Source organism: Lissotriton helveticus (genome assembly GCF_964261635.1).
Source record: "Lissotriton helveticus chromosome 1_1 unlocalized genomic scaffold, aLisHel1.1 SUPER_1_unloc_38, whole genome shotgun sequence".
Taxonomy (NCBI): domain Eukaryota; kingdom Metazoa; phylum Chordata; class Amphibia; order Caudata; family Salamandridae; genus Lissotriton; species Lissotriton helveticus.
In genome coordinates, this window is record NW_027611679.1 from 917,066 (window position 1) to 932,013 (window position 14,948).

At 38.5% G+C, this 14,948-nt stretch overlaps 1 protein-coding gene and 1 pseudogene across 2 annotated transcripts in view; one reads left to right on the plus strand and one right to left on the minus strand.

The window, feature by feature from the left end:
- Positions 1-1,873, minus strand: part of LOC144805985 (uncharacterized) — a 44,739-nt pseudogene extending 42,866 nt beyond the window's left edge. Inside the window, exons 1-2 of the transcript XR_013605647.1 lie at positions 1,727-1,873; positions 173-242 (exon numbers count right to left, since the gene is read on the minus strand). The product of XR_013605647.1 is annotated as an uncharacterized LOC144805985 (transcript). The remainder of the gene's footprint in view (positions 1-172; positions 243-1,726) is intronic.
- LOC144805981 (uncharacterized) overlaps positions 1-14,948 on the plus strand; it is a 955,295-nt gene that overhangs the window by 835,158 nt on the left and 105,189 nt on the right.

Consider the following 14,948-nt stretch of genomic DNA (forward strand, 5'->3'; position numbering starts at 1 on the left):
AGGGACCCAGGGAAAAGGAAATAAGTGAGATGGAATAGGAAGACAAGAGCAGAAATCATTGGCTACTCTTCTTGTTTTGGTTGCTCCAACACCCTCCCTTCACATTTATGCATAGCTATTATTTATCCCTCACATCCTCCTTTGATTAAGTCATAAAGCAAAAAACACTTACCTGAGTCTTTTTTTTCTGTCCGAGAGACGACGGCGGTCGAGGCTCACCTAAGGGACTGAAGAGGAAGACCCTGTGGGAAAGAAGAATACAAAAGAGACAATCAATCACTGTGATTTCCTGTAATACTAATAAAAAGTGCATACCAAGAAATTATTCAACGCAGTGTGCTCCTTCTTGACCGACTCTTCTAGAACGGGGAGCTACATACTCTCCCTCCAGGGAATGGGAGATAGACACACAGAGACCAACAGACACACACAGACAGACACACAGACAGACACACACACACAGAGACCAACAGACACAGACAGACAGACACACACAGAGACCAACAGACACACACAGACACACACACACAGACACACACAGACACGCACACACAGACACACAGAGACCAACAGACACACACACACAGACACACACAGACAGACACACACAGACACACACACACAGACACACGGAGACACGCACACACACAGACACACACAGACAGACACACACAGACAGACACACACAGACACACACAGACAGACACACACAGACAGACACACACAGACAGACACACACAGACACACACACACAGACACACACAGACACACGGAGACTCGCACACACACAGACACACACAGACACACACAGACAGACACACACAGACACACAGAGACCAACAGACACAGACAGACACAGACACACAGAGACCAAGAGACACAGACAGACACACACAGACACACACACACACACACAGAGACCAACAGACACAGACAGACACAGACAGACGCACAGACACACACACACACAGAGACCAACAGACACAGACAGACACACACAGACACACAGAGACCAACAGACAGACAGACAGACAGACACACACAGACACACAGAGATCAACAGACACACACAGACACACAGACACACACACACACACACACACAGACACAGACAGACACGCAGACAGACACACAGACACAGACACACACACACAGACACACACAGACAGACACACACAGACACACACAGACAGACACACACAGACACACACAGACACACACAGACAGACACACACACAGACACACACAGACACACGGAGACTCGCACACACACAGACACACACAGACAGACACACAGAGACCAACAGACACAGACAGACACAGACACACAGAGACCAAGAGACACAGACAGACACACACAGACACACAGAGACCAACAGACACAGACAGACACACAGACACAGACACACACACACACACAGAGACCAACAGACACAGACAGATACACACACAGAGACACACACAGACAGACAGACACACACAGACACACACACAGACAGACACACACACACAGACACACAGAGACCAACAGACACACAGAGACACAGAGACACACACACAGACACACAGACACACAGACACAGAGACACACAGAGACACAGAGACACAGAGACCAACAGACACACACACGGGAAAGCAAAGTAGGACAACGCCACATACAGTTTTTATATGCTTGCATATGTACATTGTTTTATAAAGATGGTGGGACTATTCATTTTGAATGCACTTTCTTTTCTTAAGTCACACATGTATGACGCAGTTCAGAGTCTGGAGAGCCCTGCAGCCCCTGCCCTGAGTGCTGCCTCTCAGTGTCCTGAAGATGCCCCCGCGCTCGTGCGTCTCCCTGGGGTCAGAGGCCGCCCTCACCTCCGCTCGAGCCCCGCTCAGTGGGGGCTGCAGGGTCTAGGGGAGAGGGGGCACTGGGGGCCCGGCTGCCTGTGAGGAGTGTGACGGGTCCGGTGTGTTATTCCCCACCGAGTGACGCGCGCGCTCAACAAAATAAAACAATGCGTCTCACTGCTGCGCACGCGCAGGACCGCGCGTCACAGCTGCGCATGTGCGGAGCGAAGACACTACGTCATATCGCCGAGTTAGGACCGTGCACGGGGTACGGACTGTGAACTGCCCTGCACAGAGAACGCTCAGCCGCACTGCGCATGCGCAGAGGAAAGACATTCCCCCCAGAGGAGCGGACCGAGGAGCTTTGCATTTACATACCTCTCACCCTGTGCTGTGGCGCGAGGCGTCTCGTGCTCTGCGGCGGGAGGCAGTTATATCTCATTCATTGTATCCCCGCGCGGACCATGGAATTCTTGTGCTTCTTTGAGTTTGATGGAGCGAGATAGAAAACAAAATTTTGTTTAAACTCGCAAAGTCACATTTCCATAACATGAATAAAATTATTAATGATTTGTGATATGTCGTGCTAATACAACCTAGATTAAACTTTACACGTGGGGGGACTAACATGTGTGCTCATAAACGTGCATATTTGTTGCATCTTTTTGTTCGTGCAAAATAATAAAATAATTTATTGTTTTCGTTTTTGTCATTACTAACTGCTGCATATTTAAAATAAGCATGTGCTTGTTTTGCTTTTTCTTGTCTGTGTGATGTCATTTCTACTATTCTAGGTGCATATGGGTCTCATAGAAAAACGGAGACTGGTAAATATAAACGCTGCTTTATTTGTTTGCAATGGCTAGGTAACATTTTGATTAATCGGGTGGGCTAATTATTTAGTAAACCATGGGGTGGATACAGAAAATACTTTATTTCTTACATTAATACTTTTCTTGTGTTTGTTTTATACTAGAAATCATAAGTTGCCTGCTTTTGAGGCCTAGCTATTTGAGCCGCAAAATAAAAGCTGATCTATAATTCTGCAGAAAGTCACGAGACGCCCATTCTGAATTAAAATGTTTATTGAAGCTGCATTCACAAAGCAAAAACTGATGAGCTGACATCATTCTGTCGGACATGGCCAAGGTCGAAAGTGAACTTTTTGTCAGTCCTTAACTTGGCATCCGCGGAAGTTGCACCGTAAGACTATGGAAGCTGCGAGGATGACTTAAAACAAAGTTGCAATCGCAGGAAGCCCCTGGCTTCACGTGGAAGAGACAATGGTCTTTGTAAGACATGATTTTGTGGAACTTTTTAAGAATCGGGTGACATGTCACTTGTCACTCTCAGCCAATGGGACGTCGAGTATTTCTGAAAACTTTCCTTTGCTAGTTTAGTTAGCGTAGAAAGGTATAAAAAGTCATGCCCTTAGGGTTGGGCTGGCTGCTGCTTTCTGACTTTCCGATGAGGGTGATGTGCTGCTGGACTTTGCGTGGAGCACGTAAGAATCCTCAAAGATCTTTACTTTAATTTCTGTTTATTTAGCTCAGTTAGGGAAATAGGTTTTAGAAATGCTAAACTTTATATAATTTCTTTAAATTGATTCACTTGCTTAAATTGTAAATTTCTTATTTCTTACCAACATGCTTGCTTTAATGCTAATAAAATTCAATTATAAAACTTACAACTTATATACCATAATTTAGAAAATAAAATCTTACTTTTGACAAACAAGCTGGTCTTGGTTATTTAGAAGTATAGGTTACCTTTAGCTAGATCACGTCGCCTATGGTGGTCGTTTAAATAATTGGGTTTTATTCTAATGACAATATTCTTTCTGCAAATGTATAAAATGTTTATAGTTTGTAAATAATGTGTATATAGATTTATTTGACCACCTGATTCAGTAGGCCCAAAAATATATCAGGTTCATAAATGGGTCCATGTATAGTTTAGAATTTTGTTTATAGGTTATGAAATTGGGTAGCGTAGTTTATGATATATTTTCTATAGCCCGCTGGATCAATTATCTGGTAGCAGAAATTGATGGTTGCTAAGCGGTAACCAAGGTAACATGTTGGTTGCTAAGGATTGCGTCATGGTATGAAAATAGGATCAATGTTTTAACACTCGTTAAGTTCGTTTTTCGTGCCTATCTGTAAGCTATACCGGTATAGATTGTGTGGCGAGAAATTAGTCACGCAAGCCATCTGTTCGTTTGTAGTGATATCGCCGAGTATCACAAGAGGTATCGCCGTGTACCATAGTGTTGTCGCCGAGCAGCACAGTTTTAGGGCTAGGTCTGAATCTTGTATAGTGAGGATTTTCTAAGAAATCAAAGCAGCATGAGAATAGGGACAAAGCGCCTTCCATAAAACTCACTGTGATGAGAGTAATAGTTATATCCAAGCTTGAGTGAAGGGTAAAATTAGCGTCGGTGCATGATTATCTATAAACAGGTTAGAGTCCTGTACGGGTACATGTTTCATATCTATAAACAGGTGAGAGCCCTGTACGGATAACGTCGTTATTTTGCTAACGGTGCATGATTTCTATAAACAGGTGAGAGTCCTGTACGGATTTCGTGTGTGTTTGAATTTAGGGAATTTTCCGTGTAAAAGTGCGAGTTTGAGTTGTATTTTATGTTCAAGTGGAACTCTTAGAACTTTCACTTCGCGGTGGGTTCAGAGCAAAGCGAGTTCATAATTATACTTGCTTGAAGGGTGGGGTAAGGTTACTCTACTGACAATTGAATATTATCCTTAGTGTGAATAGCGCCGTCTATTCCGAAGTGTGGATACTTGAATGTATGTAAACTATCCTAATTAGTGAAACGAACAGATGTTGTCTTTATAAGTCATTGTTAAGAATTAATTTACACTGAAAAGTGTTCTTAAAATGGCGCTGTGAAAAGATTTTGTGAAGGAGGGGTAAGCGCCAGGAGTGAGAAGCGAGAAACCGCAGCTGCTGTGTACGTCACAGAGCCGCGCTGGGATTGGGTGACCTACGTCACAAGCTGTATTCTGATTGGCTCCTGAGTCTCTGACGGCCTGTGAGCTGATTGGTCCTTAGGAAAATCTCCAAAATTATTGGTCGAGCTGAAAAGTGACGCAGCTCAACTGCCATTGGCTTGTTGGTGTGTTTCGCGCACGGATTGGTTGTTTGCGGAACATCCCGGAAATATTTTACGAACGATTTTGTGAAATAAATTTTACTTTTGAAAATGAGTTATCATTTTAAACATGTTGAGAAAAAGACAACATTATTTCAGAAATTTAAGAATTTATTTTCACCTGACAAGAAAATCGAAACGCGAGGTGGTAAACTACTTCATAAGTATAAAACACCTGCAGCGTACATGGAAGGTGAATATGGATATCATACTGTCTTATGGTTCGACAGTTGGAAACGTTATACTAAAAACGATGGTGTTTTGGCTTGGCCTGATGATGGTTCATTTAATGTAAGAGTTTTAAGAAACTTACGAGAGAAAATGAATGCTCTTGTTCCAAAACCGAGACCAACTCAATTTGAAGCTTTAGTTGAGTGGGAAGATGAGATGTATCAATTACAAAGAGAAGCTAGTGGAATTAAAAGACCTTCTAAAAATCCATCATGGAAAAGAGAAACTCATGAAGATAGATTACGAATGTGGAGACAGGGAAACATGAGTGAAGGATTGTATTTAATTCATGAAATGGTAATGGGTTCTCCTACAGGGAAATCTATGGAAAGTGAATCTGAGGATGCAGTTATGGAAGAAATATATACAACTGCTAGAAAGAAACAGCCTAATCAGCCTTTGAGACCTCCTAGATCATGGTCTACTCCGGTGGTTTCTACTGAAACTTCACCGAGTGCACCTCCAATTAGTGAAGCTCCTAAACTTTATCCAAATAATTGTGAAATCACTGAAACTCCTAGAAGACCAGAATTTGAGAATGCTCGAAATGAGGGTAGACATTTTTCAATGACTCCAAGAGCAAGGGAACCTCCAAAAGATTATGCAAGAGAGACAAGAAATGTTGATGAGGTTGATTATAATGAATACTTAAGGTCTAAAGAAGAATTAATTAAAAGAATGACAAAAGGCATGGAAGCTGTTACTGTTCCAGTAACAATAGGTCCTGTTCAGCCTGTATTTGATCAAAGAAATACAAACAAAACTGGATTAACTATTCCTTTAAATACAGAAATTCAAAAGCCTGCTGAAAAATTTTATTCAGACTTGACAGAATTAAACACTACTAGATCGAGAATGCCTGATTTAACTTTCAATGAGGATTTATCTCCAAAAACACCAATGGGTGCTATGTCAGATGTAGGAAGTCCTGAAGTCAGGGTAACTACACCAAAGCTTGATGTGGCCAAATTAAAAGCAAATATAGAAGAATTAATAATTGGAACAATTGGCCCAGATAGTTTAAATTACTATCGGGATGATGAACTATTATTCATTTGCAAAAGTATTCAATGGAAAACGAAAAATAAATATGATCAATTAGAGGATCTAGCTGCAGAACTTGAAATCGATGTGAGTAAACAAAAGAATTTTGCAAAACATTACAGATTAGATTTCTCAGAAAGCGACATTGAGAGTTTGAACTCAATGGGAAGAATAGTTCACATTAAAGATTTGATTGTCTATATCAAAAAACTAGGAGAACTGAACAAATGGAGAGTGAAATGGACTAAAAGGAAGGAAGATGAAAGATTAGAAAGAATGTCAAAACAATTTCCAATGAGAGAAGTTGCAGGTGGAGGATATGTTCATGTCCCATGGTCGAGACAAGACATTCTGTTATTCACAAATGATTTTCCTAAATTAAGAGAGAAACCTGTTGAGTGGTACAGGCAAGTCGATAGATTTATCAAAGTATCAAAAGTTCTGTGGATTGATTTGGATGGATTTTTTGACATTGTTGTTCCATCTGATCTTTGGACAGAATGTAAAATATCTATTAGTTGGCCAAAAACAGAACCTGAGCGAATCAAAGAAACAGGTGCCCCAAATCCACTCGTAATGGATTTTTACGAGAAAGTAATTGTTTGGATGAAAAACAAAATTCCACCCAAAGAAGTTGATTGGGTTAAAATAGAAAGAACAGAGCAGGAAACAAAAGAATCAGTTCATTCTTTTTATGAAAGACTACTGTTAATCTTTAAACAATACAGTGGTTATGAAAAATTAGATGAGAAAGACATGAGTCATTTTATCTATAGATTTGTTTATGGACTAAAACCTGAAATTGGAGAAATGATCAGAACTAGTATTGTCGGTTGGCAAGCACTATCTATTGATGATATTCTGAGAAAGGCAAAATATTGTAGCGATGAATTAGAAGTAAAACAGAAGAAGCTGAAGGAGAAAGCCATGTGGGCACAGGTAAAAGTGGCTGAGCAACAGATTGCCAGCATGGGAAATAAGAACACTAATTTTGTTCAAACTGGAAATACGAACCAGATACAAGGAAAGTTTAAAGGTAATAATTTCCAAAAGAAATTTAGCCCAAAGATAGAAGAGCTGAAACAAAGATTACCTTGTTTTAATTGTGGCGAAATTGGACATTGGAGGGACGAGTGTCCTCATCCTCCTAGAAACTTAAAGAATCCCTTATTGAATCCACAGATGCAGAATGGTGTTAACGTGCAGCAACAGCTACAGATGCAACAGGGGTTAAATGAATTTAATATTCAGCGACAATTACAACAACAGCAACAACAACAGGTGAATAATCGTCAGGACCAGTTGCCACAACCACCTTTTCCGAATTGTGGGGGAGTTCAAAAATATAATCCAAACGTGGGATTTCAGGGATGTGAACAGGTAATAAAACCACAAAAACAGCAAAAGCAGCAAAGGGTTCAAATGCAAAATGCTTCACAACAATTTTTATTAACAGAAAGCCAAGACAGTGATTCTGATGATTATTGCTGACGGTGCCCGAGAGAGGAGGAAGAGTGTGTTGTTGGAGCCACTCTTGAGGTTGACCAGTCTGGTCCTTATGTAAACGGGAAAGTTAATGATGTAGACATCACTTTTCTAGTGGACACTGGTGCTACCCGTTCTACTGTTAGATCAGTGGAAATTGAAAACCTACCTCTCTCTGGGGATACCATCCAAGTTGTCGGAGTAAGTAATCAGCAAATTAAAACAGACTTAACTGATCCAGTACCAGTTGAAATTGGAAATTACAGAGACAAACACAGATTTGTGGTTTGTAATAGTAGTCCAGTAAATCTATTAGGTAGAGACATACTATGTAAAATGAATTGCAGAATATATTGTTCTCCTGAAGGAGTTGAATTACAAACAATGGAGGAAGATGGTTTGTACAGAATGACAATGATGATGATGGAAGCAGAAGAAACAAAATTGTTTCCTACATTTGAAGAAAAAGATTTACCTGAAGAGCTAAAAGAAACAGTGAAATCTGAGATATGGGATTTTACTGGGAATGAGATGGGTCTGATGAAAAACGTAGATCCTGTTAAAATTGCATTGAAGCAGGGAATAGAATTTCCAAACACTCCACAATATAAAATGAAAACAGAGACAATTGAAGGTATTACACCTGTAATTGAAAAATTAATCAAGCAAGGTGTATTGGAAGAAATGAAGAGTAGCTCTTGTAATTCACCAATTATGGGAGTTAAAAAGGCTAACGGAACATTTAGGATCGTACAAGATCTGAGAAAGGTTAATCAAATTGTTATTCCATGTTGTCCTGTGGTTCCAAATCCAGCAGTAATTCTATTTCAGATTCCATATGATGCTGAATGGTACACAGTCATTGACCTTTGCAATGCATTCTTTACTGTTCCTCTACACCCAGACAGTTATGAAATCTTTGCTTTCAGATTCCAAGGTAAGACCCTTGGATGGACAAGAATCCCTCAGGGCTATACAGAAAGTCCTTCAATCTTTAACGAACTGTTAAAAAGATCATTAGAAGATTTAGACTTACCAGGTAGGTCTACGTTGGTGCAGTATATTGATGATTTGTTAATAGCTGCTAAGACAAGAGAAAATTGTGTAACAGACACAATAATTCTGTTAAATCGCCTTGCAGAAGAAGGACATAAAGTGTCCCCAGCAAAGCTACAGTTTTGCAAACAGGAAGTGAAATATCTTGGTCACAGAATTGCAAAGGGAAAAAGACAAGTAACAATAGAGAGAATAAAAATGATTCAAGCAATGTTACCGCCAAGAACACAAAGACAAGTCAGAATGTTCCTGGGAATGGTAGGTTACTGTCGACAATGGATAAGTGGATTTTCAGTAATTGCGAAACCACTACAAAGACTGACCAAATCAGATGTAAAAGATCCAATTATTCTCAATGATGTTGAGATGGAATCTTTTGAGAACTTGAAAAAGAGCTTATGCCAAGCTCCTGCTTTGGGTATGCCAAATTATGAGAAAGATTTTGAACTGTATTGCAGTGAGAGAGAAGGATGTGCATTATCTGTGTTAATTCAGAGACATGGAAACCTAAAGAAACCTATTGCATATTTCTCTGCAGTTCTTGATCCAATTGCAAAAGCATTACCAGGTTGTTTAAAAGCAGTTGCAGCTACAAGTATCAGTCTTGAACAAAGTGAAGGAATCATTATGGGATTTCCTGTGAAAGTTTTTGTGCCTCATTCAGTTGAAATATTACTGACAAGAGGTAAGACTCAACATTTAACAAGTAGCAGATTAACAAAGTATGAGAAAATCATACTAGGAGCAGATAATGTTTCGATTTCAAGATGTTTGAATCTGAATCCTTCTACATTACTGCCTGATTCAGAAATCGTTAATGACATTGAGACAGAACATGAATGTTTAGATGTCATGGAATTCTGCACAAAACCAAGAAAAGACATCAAAGACAGACCTTTGCCTGAATCGGATTTTGTCTACTTTGTAGATGGCTCATGCTTAAGATCCGAAGGTGGTGTCTTGAAAGCTTCATACTCAGTTTGTACAGTCGAAAACATTAAAGAAGCATCATGTCTTGAAGGAGTTCGTTCAGCTCAAGTGGCTGAATTGATTGCTTTAATTCGTGCATGTGAAATATCAAAAGATATAAGAGTTACCATCATTACTGATAGCCAGTATGGGTACGGAGTTGTGCATGATTATGGACAACTCTGGTCACAGAGAGGATACATGACATCAACAGGATCACCAATTAAAAATGCGGTTTTCATTAGAAGATTAATTGAAGCAATACAATTGCCAAAAGAAATTGCCATAGTCAAGTGTGCAGCACACACTAGAGGAACTGATTATATTTCCAAGGGAAATGCCTTCGCAGACGAGACAGCAAAGTACTGTGCAAGGAAAAATTATTCTTACAATCGGAATAGAAGTACAGAAACTGATTCAAATTCATTAATGCTAACAACTATTGTAGAAACATGGAATGAGATTAGAGATTTACAAAACGAAGCAGATGATGAAGAAAAAGACCAGTGGTTAAGATCAGATTGTAGACAACGTGATGAAGATGGAGTGTGGGTTTACAAAGATGGCAGAGTAGTTTTACCAAATTGCATGATTTCTGACATGGCCAGATTATATCATGGTCCTGCACATTTAGGAAGAGATTCTATGGTCAGACTGTTTAAAGAAACATGGTTCAATACCAAATTTAGAACCATTGCAGAATCTTTTTGTCAAAGGTGTTTATCATGCCAACAAATGAATCCAAACAGAAAATCAGTGGTGGGGACAGGAATAATTGGTCGAGAGGGTGGTCCCTTCACCAGGTTACAAATAGATTTCATTGAAATGCCCTTACACAACTGTTTGAAATATGTACTTGTAATTGTATGCTTGTTCTCAAGGTGGGTAGAGGCTTTTCCTACACGACATTGTGATTCAATTACAGTAGCAAAACTAATGCTCAGAGAAATCATCCCAAGGTACGGTTTTCCAGTCACTATTGAGAGTGATGGAGGAAGCCATTTTGATAATAAACTGTTGAAGTTAATTTGCGAAGCTATGAGCATTGAACAGAAAATACACTGTGCATACAGACCAGAGGCATCAGGTGTAGTTGAACAAATAAATGGAACTATCAAAAACAGAATTGGGAAAATGTGTCTAGAGACAGGAGTTAAGTGGACTGATGCTCTTCCACTTGTTTTGATGTCAATAAGAAGTACACCAGATAAAAAGACAGGTTTGAGTCCTCATGAAATTTTGATGGGAAGAGTTATGAGGCAAGCTTTTGTACCTGTAGGTAAACTGTTGAGCATAAATGACAGTGCAATTTTGGATTACTGTAAAAGGTTATCTGATATGGTAACTTCTGTGTCTAATCAGGTGGGAACTGAAGCACAATCAAATGACAAAGTTTTGACACATGATCTGAGACCTGGAGACTGGGTCAGAACGAAAGTACATCGGAGGAGGAATTGTCTATCTCCTAGATGGCAGAAACCTAGGCAGGTAATCTTGATCACTACTAATGCTGTAAAGTGCAGAGGATTGAAGCGTTGGATTCATCCAAGTCATACTATTCCAATACCAACTCCTGAGAATTCTGATGTTGAAAGTGATACCACAGATGACTCTGATTCTGAAGCAGAAGACAGAACAGAAGGTGAAGTAATTCCAGATTCTGAAGATCGACAAGAAAGTCGACATCTGGAAACTGTGCCAGTGAATGGAAATCTGACAAGAAAAGACTTAGAAATAATTGAAATAGATTCTGAAGGAGAAGAGAATCTGCTAAAAGGAAAGATAACTGAGGATTCGGTTGTCTATATTGAAGACAAAGAAGCTGAACCAAAAGAAGTTTCAGACCAGGAGAGTATCGAAAGGCAGAGAACAAGCTCTGAAGTAAGGAACAAAAATCCGAAATCTGGGAAGCTAGAGGTAATCGAGGAAGAGGAGGAGATCGAATTACCGAGTACCAGTGATGGAAGACAAAGTGAAGTTCCTGAAGGAGTGAAATTGCCGAATAGAGAAGTTCCTGAGTCAATTGAAATTTCAGACTACGAAACTGAAGAAAGTGACGTGGAAGGTGGAAGTGAAAGCAGAAAGAAAAGGACTTGGAAGTCAGAATCAAATAATTCTGAACCAAAGAAAAAGTACGTGAGAAAAGCAGACTACTGGCCTGGTGGAAGATTGAGAGTCAGATTGATTAAAAAGCCAATAGAACAAGTTGAAGAAATAAGTAGTCAAAAGAGTCCTGGAAAAGAGGTTGGAGTTGGAAGGAAAATAGAAGTGATATCGAGAAAAGGGAAGAGAATAATTAGACCAAACCAGAAATACAAGTCTCCTGAGTGGACTTACTTAGTAATTCCACCTGTTATTGACATATATGATAGTAGTGAAGAAGAAAACGAAATCCAAGAAATTAGTGACAATGATTGAAGTACAAATTTATTAAATTGGCATAAGGCTGAAAAAATCCTGTTAGTTGACACAAGGTCGAAGAAAACTGTCTAATAGAAGAAAACTTATGTATGACATAAGGTCGAAGAAATCTTGTTTAGGGTTATAAAAGAAAAATATATTTTAAAAGGGGGGTGTATATAAATTTTAAAATTTATTTTTAATTTTATTTTTGAGGCTAAAACTAACCTAAAAATGCCTTACATTAAGGAGAGCACTTCAAAATGCTCTGTTTTTAAAAGATGCTGTAAGATGACTCTGGTGTGTCTGCTCATTTTAGTTCTGCTCTGGTTGGTACTAGCTGTGATTATACCTTTAGAAATGAATAGAGAATTACACAAAGTTAACATAACAAGCAAAGCTCTGGTTAGCCAAACTAAACATAGTGCATCTGCAAAAGTAATTGATCATCAGCCTAACATTCATCAAGATAAATCAATAGGTGATTTTTCAAGCAATACTTTCACAAAGCTTTTGAGTGAATATGTAAAGGTAATGGATGCAAAGGATTGTTATGTATGCGTTAAGTTACCCGCTTCTGTTTCTGAGGGAGTAACATATAATATGCTTCCTCTCACTTATGCTGTTACATGTAGTGTATTAACTAGTTTATTTTATCAAACTGATCGTTTAGAATATTACTATTCAAATTATGATGAGATTTTTGCTAATGTCAAGATTGATAATGCTTTAAATAAGCATAAGAAAGCTAAACAAATGAGAGAATATTTCCTTGTTACTAACGAACTCACTTATGAGTATGCTTACAAGAATAATCTAACATGTAAATTAAGTGCTGAAGGAAAGAAATTTTTGAATATGGTTGAGGAGAGAAGAGCAATTTATAAGAGAAATGAATTAGTCAAGCAGACTAAGTCATCATTCTGGCAAAAAGAGGATGAGAAACTAAATGGCAAAATGCTTGAAAATATTGCAATTCACATAGACAAACCTGTTAGTGGAAAGCTTTGCATTAGAAGAGATAACACACTTTTTGATAATTATTTTGTAGGTGCAAGCAACTGTGAAGATACTTATCAGATTATGGGAGGTTGGGGATTTAAAGGTGGAAAAGATCCTATCTTTCCTGGAATTTATTTTGTTTGTGGTGATAAAGCCTACTACAACCTTCCAGACCATTGGTATGGAACTTGTTATGTGGGAATTGTTTTTCCTAAAGTGTTTCATGTTGACAGAGATTCAGAAGGATTATTTAAAATTCATAATTATGTAAATAGAGCTAAAAGAGAAACTTTTACTGAAGTTCTGGGAGATATTTTCCAAGCTGTAATACCTTTTGTTGGTATAACCCTAAATGCAGGGAGAATCAGAAAATTGTCCACTATAGTTGATAGATTATCAACTGACACTGCTGATGGGTTTCAATTAGTGAATGTTGAAGTTATTGCAATTAGATCCATGGTAATTCAAGACCGTCTTGCTTTAGACATACTCCTAGCAAAGGAGGGAGGAGTCTGTGGCATTTTACATGTCCAACATTGCTGTACATATATACCGGATGAAAGTAAAAATATTGAAATGTATATTAAGAATATTACACAAATGCATTCTGAAATAATTCCTTTAGAAGAAGAAGATTTTACTGGGAAACTTTCAAATAGGTTTCAAGCAATTAAAAACTGGTTTCATAATATCGGAAGTTCAATTCTTGGCAAGATTCTGGCACCTTTGATTATAATTATATTCATTTTTATTTTGACTAAAGTAGGTTGTCTGTTGCATAAAAGAAAGAAGCATTTAAGAGAAAAGAAGAGAATTTATAAACTCAGAAAAGAAGAGGAAAGGGAAATAGAGTTGCAGGAGTTACATAGAGAGCGTCATGTTAATTGTAAAGATTATGCTGAAACAGACTTTTAGGTTTACTAATACAATGAATTTGAATCGATTTCTTATAAATTAAATTTACCAAAATTTTGAGTGCTGGTGTGGTGATTTGTTAATCACCAGATGAGGGAGTTGATGGAGCGAGATAGAAAACAAAATTTTGTTTAAACTCGCAAAGTCACATTTCCATAACATGAATAAAATTATTAATGATTTGTGATATGTCGTGCTAATACAACCTAGATTAAACTTTACACGTGGGGGGACTAACATGTGTGCTCATAAACGTGCATATTTGTTGCATCTTTTTGTTCGTGCAAAATAATAAAATAATTTATTGTTTTCGTTTTTGTCATTACTAACTGCTGCATATTTAAAATAAGCATGTGCTTGTTTTGCTTTTTCTTGTCTGTGTGATGTCATTTCTACTATTCTAGGTGCATATGGGTCTCATAGAAAAACGGAGACTGGTAAATATAAACGCTGCTTTATTTGTTTGCAATGGCTAGGTAACATTTTGATTAATCGGGTGGGCTAATTATTTAGTAAACCATGGGGTGGATACAGAAAATACTTTATTTCTTACATTAATACTTTTCTTGTGTTTGTTTTATACTAGAAATCATAAGTTGCCTGCTTTTGAGGCCTAGCTATTTGAGCCGCAAAATAAAAGCTGATCTATAATTCTGCAGAAAGTCACGAGACGCCCATTCTGAATTAAAATGTTTATTGAAGCTGCATTCACAAAGCAAAAACTGATGAGCTGACATCATTCTGTCGGACATGGCCAAGGTCGAAAGTGAACTTTTTGTCAGTCCTTAACTTGGCATCCGCGGAAGTTGCACCGTAAGACTATGGAAGCTGC